The sequence below is a fragment of the Porites lutea genome, chromosome 3 (assembly GCF_958299795.1).
Source record: "Porites lutea chromosome 3, jaPorLute2.1, whole genome shotgun sequence".
Taxonomy (NCBI): domain Eukaryota; kingdom Metazoa; phylum Cnidaria; class Anthozoa; order Scleractinia; family Poritidae; genus Porites; species Porites lutea.
In genome coordinates, this window is record NC_133203.1 from 23,592,885 (window position 1) to 23,601,025 (window position 8,141).

Sequence of the window (8,141 nt, forward strand, 5' to 3'; positions counted from 1 at the left end):
AAAGTAATACAGTCGTACCTCCAGTAAGCGACCACCAAAAATGCAAAGACTTAGTGGTCCCTAACGGGAGGTGGTCGTTTAGAAGAATCGGACCACATGGGGTCTATTCCGAGAAGAGGTCCAGGCACATTCTATTAAATGGCGGTGTAACAAATTCCTGGCAAAATATTATCTTTTACCTCTTTTGACAAATACAGCTTTTAAATCATGCTCAATTTAAAGAGGGATTCAGGTGAGTGAGATATAGAATAGTCTAGAATCACAACATAATCTTCACTTTGTTGGCTACACCTACTAAGTTAGGATATGTGTAGTTCCACGATGTCGCTAAAGGTCTTCATATTTTCTAAGGAACATAGTGCACACAGCAAAAATAGAGAGCAGAGAATGCGTCAACTGGTCGCTTATGGAAAACAATTAACCGTGACGCCCAAAAAGTGGTCGCAGTCACTTACAGAAGGTGGTCGTTTACTGGAAGTTCCAACTGTAAGGCTTTGACTGGGAAAATTTGGTCCTTTGGATTGGCAGTCGCACATGGAGGTTGGACTGTGTAAGCCACCATCACCTCACTGTGAGTGACGAGAGCCAGGAAAGCATAGTATACACTCCCTTAGGATACACAGAATCGTTGTTTTGAGGTCCCGTTTGGCGAAATGGATCATTCAAGGGAGGTGTTGAAGTCCCATAGTGAAATTTATAAGGTTTATGTGTTTTTAGTGCAAGACGAAACACAATACTTAGGGCCCTGTTGTTCAAACGTTTAACAACAGGAAATCACTATCAAGCGAATAAGAAGAAGCAGGGTGAAAGCGTTAGTCCCGGGGGCGTTAGTCAACTTTTCGAACATACAGCCCCTCAGTCACTCTCCTCCGCAGACTTACCCTGGGCGACCAGGATAGGGGAATATAATACTCGACCTTCCTTGCATCATCGCGAGAGCCTATAGCCTTCACTTTCTTTTGGCTCGTCCTACAATCCTACCCAACGTTCGTGGGACAGGAAGGTCTGCTTGCGAGGCTTGGGAATCTAGGGAGACTATGGTAGCATGGTGCAAATAGCCGGGATGAGCTACTTTGTCCACACGAACCAAGAGGATTGGGTCTGCTAGAAGAAATCAGGTGTAGCTTTCTGTGATAAGTAATATTCCAACAGTATAGGATCATAGTTTGAAGCCATTTCACAATCACTAGTTTCCGCGCACCTCTACCGGCGAGTTGTGGACAAAAGCAGCTGATAGCTGTATGCGAACCTTTTTTCCACAAAATGGTTTCTGGGTTTTCGCATTCGACAGTGTCATGTATTGATTTTTTTTAATCTTAGTCGAGGTCTTTTTAATTATGTACTGTCTATCTGACTGACTGTCTCTTTGTGTTTTTTTTTTTCTGGTAATAACAGGTTTCATAATTTGGTCGTGGTTGGGGTTATAGGCTCCTGATCGTGAGCAAATAGCGAAAAAATCAACAAGCAAAACCAAAAGTAAACTGTAGCGTTGAATCCGTTGGCCACGGAGAATTGGTATTATTCTGCAAGTTCTTTACTACAGCAAGAGAGTATACTCCCTTGACTATGGGACATTGGGCCGGGGGAACTTAGTATTTTGACCCGGCATAGGGGAGGAGGGGAGGGGTAGGGGGTACTCTGGCCAGATTCCAAGTCACGGGGATGATCGAAGTATGTTTTTTTCTTAGTTTGAAAATATTTTGAACAATTTTTTTTTAGCTGTGGCTTTACTTAAGTATTCAAAATATTCGTTCTTTTTTGGTCTTAATTTTCGCTTCCACGGATCACTCACGACACTTGGAATCCGAGGTACCCCTCCTGTTTAGTACTTCGAAGGCAAAAAAGCTGTTTCAAAGCCTAGTAGGTAAATAAAAGAAAAATAAATATGCATGGCTGTTTCTACTGCGATGAGAGGATTTCTTGTCAAAAAATGTGAAAACTGTATTAAAATTGCTGACAACAGCTACGAAAATTTCGTGACAGCATGATGACGTGACTAAAGCGTGTGACCAATTTCCGGTCACACCAAAGGTCATATGATCTTATGCGATGTTTATTATCAGCCGACGAACGATTGAAGTGATGAAAGGTTTTCAAAATCGAAGTCATTAGTTTGCGATGAATTTTTATTCCTTTTGCCTCCTGACTGAAGTAAAAACTCTTGTAACTCTTGCTTCGACGTGTTGTGACTTTATTTCGATTCACGGCCGGATTCGGACGCAGTTGCTGAGCAAACGTACGTTTGTCTTTTGGCTAAAAATTATATATTTTGTGACTCAAAACGACGCAAAAGAAGTTGGAAATAACTTTCCTTGCCGTAAAAACGTGTTACAAGCAATGGTGAGTAATCCTTTCATGTAAAACCTTTCTTTTAGTTTGACAACCGTCCGCAAACCGTCTAATTTGCATAAATTTCCCAATTCAATTGCTCTCACCGCTTGCTTTGGTGTCAGGATGATATTTGATTTCCAGAGCTAAAACTTTCCAGTAAGTTAGTACAAAAGCCAAGGTTCCATTTTATATGGATTTTATGATCAAGCGGCATATACCAGAGGCCTTTTTTAATAGTCAAAGTTGGCCTTCATTTTCTAGCACGTCTAACGTCACAAATATGACCTCTTTACACTTGTCGATTATAAAAATGTAAAGCATTGTTTATCAAATTTTCTTTTAGGATTTTCAAGAGTAAGAACAAAATAATAATTCGGTGAAGTTTCAATGTCAGGGAATGTTTCTTACGCGTTCACCCTTCTCTCGAAGTTGCCATTGCATCCTGCCGTGTTTTGTGCGAAAAACGAGCATAAAATCGATTTTTCAAACTTTTCCTAATTTCTCCTTTAAAATGAATCGTTTGAACCCAAAACTATTTTTCCTTAAATAAGGTCACTAAAAGGGATGTTTTGGCAAAATAAAAAAAAATTCGATTTTTTGACGAGTGTCGTGCGATTCTCGATTTTCTCAGATAATGGCTCTTAAACATACTTTTTCTCATCACGTCTCAGGTAAACAGTACACAGACCTCGGACAGAATTAGTTCTTTTTTGCCCTATTTAAACCTATAATTCTGCAGTTTTTCACAATTTTGCAAGAGAACCTGCACTCATTCAATATCCACTCCGATCAAAGCACGCGCTTCCTTTGCACAACAAATTATAGCACTGAATTATAAAACGTTTTCTGTTAGAAAAATCTGGTCCTATGTGATATGCGGGGTAATAATCATGGGCTTTTAATGAAAACGATAAAAAAAATTCCCAAAATCACTTTTCGGCCAGCCGGACGGGTTCTCACTTTTGACAGGCACCAAATTTGCAGTGCGATTAATAGAATTACCATTTACGCTTCAACATGATAGAGAAATTGTTATGTTTAGGTTTTATTTCCCTTTATCCATTAAACTGTGTATGATTTTGTTATGTGTAATCTTTAAAAGCGAGTGATATTTACGCGCGGCGTTTTGAGTATTCCTACATGCGATGTTTATGTTCGACTGGAAACAACCGGTGCAGCGATGAAAATTCCGAGAGGGACTACTAACAATCAATAAAATAAGTTTAATTCGGTGAAACATGTACAGAGACAATAATTTTCATTCACGGAGAGAAGTATTGAGAGTAAAGTGTCTCAGAAAATCATGAGTCAGGCAAGCATAAGTTTATTTATGTTTTAAGCCGGCTTCCCGGTGTTCGCTCTTTTTCAAGATGAACTTGAGGCAAGAAAATCGTTCAGAGCTTTCTGTTTACAGCCTAAATCATAACTAAATAATCTTCGGAACCTTTTCTTTGAATTTGTGGGTCAAAAAATATCTAAAGGCTTTTTAAACCTGATACTATTGTAGGTTAGATCATTACTCGTGTTTTAACTTAAGCCGCATAAACCATACGCTCGACTTCAGGAAACCGAAAAAAAAAACAAAAAAACATCAAAAACAATAATGGCTCAAGCTTACCAGTCGAGATGCTGCTTCTGAAGGTCATCAAGTGTTCCAGAATCGCTTGAGACTTTTCAACCTTCTTACGCCTCAAGCAAGGGCAAGTGAGTAAGCTCATTTTTGAAAACGATGCCATCCGAAATCGGATTTCCAATGACTTTGACAAGCGGTCCATTTGTCAACAAAAAGCGCAATAAACAAACCAGCCACGAATTACAGAACAATCTTGATAGCAGCTGTATTTCATTTTGTACACCAAGTAGAAAAAGACAGTTTAAAACATCACAAGATGACACAAAACTCTCTCAGCTCCAGCTATCAGTAAGCAAGTTTCCAGACGCTGCAAAAATTTTCCGCATAAACTCACCTGTCAAATTTTGACCAATCAGAACATAAAAATTGGACGTAGAGCGTGATCAACGCGTGACAGTGAGAAAAGTCAAAAGCGATTGCCTTCCCTGCATGTAAATGTAAAAGCCGGTTGAATTTTCGTGTCCGAGAGCAGTTCAAAATCAACATTTTAAAAGTGCGGCTCATGAAACACGACTTATTTCATATGCATTTTAAAAAAATTGAACTTGAGCCTGCGATCATTTGAAAAGTAGCAGCTTGTCAGCGAATACCTTCAAAATATTACTCGAACTCAGAGGGTCGATACCTGAGCCCGCGATACTGGTCAGCAGAAACACTGTTTTGACAGCTGTCAATTAATCAAAACACGGATGTACAATATCAGATTGCAGGCTCCCAAACTAGTTAGAAAGTGTGAGATTAAACATTGGTATACCTGTGGTGCGGACGGACGGAAGGTCGGGTGGTCGGTGTACGGTCACGTGATTGCCGAATTTTCTAGGATGGATAGATTTTCTATAAAGCTATGGGGATTCGAATTGAGCCCGGTCCGTGATCAAATAAAATATCAGCGCAAAACTTTAAACAGTACGTGACCTCAATAGATAGAAAAATGAGCCCGCGATCCACTCAGGTGATGATGGTCAGCGTATACTCTAGTTTGACAGCTGTCAATTAACCTTCATTAGGATGACGAATATTCGAATTAACAGACTACGAGTGTGAGAAGGACATTTCCATCCGGCATGTAGTGGAAAATGCGAGATCGTGTACCTGAGCGAACCTGAGCCCTCGTTATTAGTTTTCTGATAGCGGTCTGCACATGTCCCATTTTGACAGCTGTCAATTGACCTTAATTTGGCCTGCCAATGTAACTTTAAACGACTGTCAGCAAACTGACAGCCTTGCCCGGGCGTAGTTTCGTTTTTATGATGAATTGGTAAGTGTGACATATTATATCAGCTTATATATTGGGGCAAAACGACTGGTCTTTTATCTGAGCCCGCGAGACGGTCGTGTGATAATTGTCAGCGGATGTCTGATTTCGACAGCTGTCAATCTAATCGAACTCATACGGATGGCTTACATAACTAAGAAACTAGTCAATTTGTGCAAGATCTATTGTGACATTTGACATCGGCTTTCACGAAGTGTGTGTACGGACGGGCGTACGCTACGTCATAACCAAATTTTCTGGGATCGATAGTTTACCAAATTTTCTTACCCATGGTGCTCCGCTGCGCGCGGGAGCTCCGCTATAATTTAAATTAAACAATAAACTTGTATTCGAACTCCACAATTCAGTTAACTTTAGAGCACATTTATGTGACTTTTGAGGGAAAGGCTACCTGATTTTAGAGAAAAATAATTTGCAAACAGCCCAAGAGTGAACCAAATCTTACATCGAGTTGATAGCCTCATATGTACACCCAAAAACTGGTAATCATCTTCGATCACATTTAAGAGCCATAATGGCTCTTGATCACCGTAGATTAATAAGTGGAAAAAAAAATCAGGCCAACTTTTTTGCGTTCGACAAGTTTACTTTGCAAAATCTTGTCAACAAATCTGGGTGCGTGTAAACCAACCTTTTATGCCATTTATACATCACATCTGAGGTGAAACAGTAGTATGAGGCACTGTTTTTATCATACCGGCAGACCTCGGACAGAAAGCAGTATTTCACAATACAAATTGCACTCATTCAATATTCATAAACTGTTAAAAAAATTCCCAAAATCACCTATACGGCCATCCGGTTCTCACTTTTGTAGTGCAAGCTGTGGCGAGTGTTTGAATGAACATTAACAGAGTTACGCTCCAACATTATAAAGAATTTATTCTGTTTATTTTTTATTTAATGGTTTATTAACGCGCGGCATTTTGATTTGAGTACTCTTGCAAGCGATGTTCACTGAACGACTGAAAACAATCGGCACAGCGATTAAAATTACAAGAGGGACTACTAACAATCAATAAAAGAAATATAATTCAGTGAAACATATACAGAAACAACAATTTTCATTCAGGAAGACAAGTGTTAAAGTATCCCTAAAAATCCTGAGTCTTCAAGCTTCAAGCTTAAGTTTATGTTTTAAGCTGGCTTCCCGGTGTTTGCTTTTTTCAAAGACAAACTCGAGGCAAGAAAATCGCTCAAAGCTTTCTTTTCCGGCCAGAATTATAAGTAAATATTCTTTGGAACGTTTTCTTTCTATTTGCGGTGAGAAACTGTCTAAAGGCTTTTTAAAGTTCTGTCAGCTTATATCAAACCTGATACTCGGTCAGATCATTGTCTCAAATCTTACAAACGTGCATCAACTAAATGACCGCATAAACTCCGCTCAACTTCATTAAATTAGATCCAAAAAAACAAACATCAAATACAATAATTTCTCTGGCTTACCATTCGAGATGCAGCTCCTGAAAGGTATCAAGAAAAGCCAGTATCGCTTCAGGCTTTGCAATCCTCTTACGCATCAAGCAAGGTGAAAACGAAAACAATGCCATCCGAAATCGGATTTCCGACTTTGACAAGCGACGTATTCCTCAACCAAAAACCTAATAAACAAACTAGCCATGAATAACAGAGGACTCCTGATAGCAGCTGAATTTCATTTTGCACATCCAGTGGAAAAAGACACTTAAAAACATCACAAGTTGATGCAAAACTCTGTCAGCTTCAGCTGTCAAAGTAAACAAGATTCAAGATGCTGCATAAATTTTCCGCATGAACTCACCTGTCAAATTTTGACCAATCAGAGCATAAAAATTGGACGTAGAGCGTGACCAACGCGTGACCATGGTGAGAAAAGTCAAAAGCAACTGTCTTCCCTGCCTGTAACAGCTGGCTGAATTTTCGCGTCCGAGGTCAGTTTGCAATCAAAATTTTAACTGTGTAGCACATAAACACAACATATTTCTTATGAATTTAGAAAAAACTTGAACTTGAGCCTGCGATCACTTGAAAACTAGTAACTTGTCAGCGGATAACTTCAAAAAATACTTGACCTCGATGGGTCGACACCTGAGCCTGCGATACGGTCAAGTGATACTGGTCAGCGGGTACCCTGTTTTGACAGCTGTCAATTGATCAAAACATTAATGTCCAATATGTGTGCATTATCAGTTTAACTAGTAAAAGTATGAGATTGAACATTGTTCGCGATCTAGTAAAACAATTAACTGGTCAGCGGACAGCTTCCAAATAAATCACGTCACCTCGATGAGTTGACACATGAGCCCGCGATATGGTCATGGGATACTGGTCAGTGGCTATCCTGTTTTGACAGCTGTCAATTGACCATATTGTGAATGTCCTAAAATCCTATATTAAAGATGTGGACTTGCCAAGACACGCCTGAGACACCCCTCCCTTCCTTTTGATAGTCTCCCCTACCCCACCCGTACAATCTGTAGACGCGTACGTACGTACGTACGCTCGGTCAATCACGTGACAACCAAACGAAAAGAGGTTGACCATATTCCATGAGTATGGGGCTCTGTCCCACGCGCGCTTCGCGCGCGCGGGAGCCCCGCTATAATCAAGATGCAAAAGTCAAGTGAATAAAGATAGTAGTAATAAAAAGTTCCGGGTTAGCGTTTTTAAAGATGGCTCATGACGGCCGTTTTTAAAGCCTCCACTGACTGCTTTTCAATGAGACAACTTGGTAAAGATTTCCAGTCTGTGATTGTACGTGCAATAAAACTGTGTTGCTATATTTGTTTGTTTTGGCATTAACTTGAAAGAATTTCTTAGGATGGAATTGCCTAGTGCCCTGACGTCTTTTAAATCATACACAGGGTGAAAATCGGTATAGCTGATGACCAGAGACCACTTTAAACATCATTGTGAGTCGTG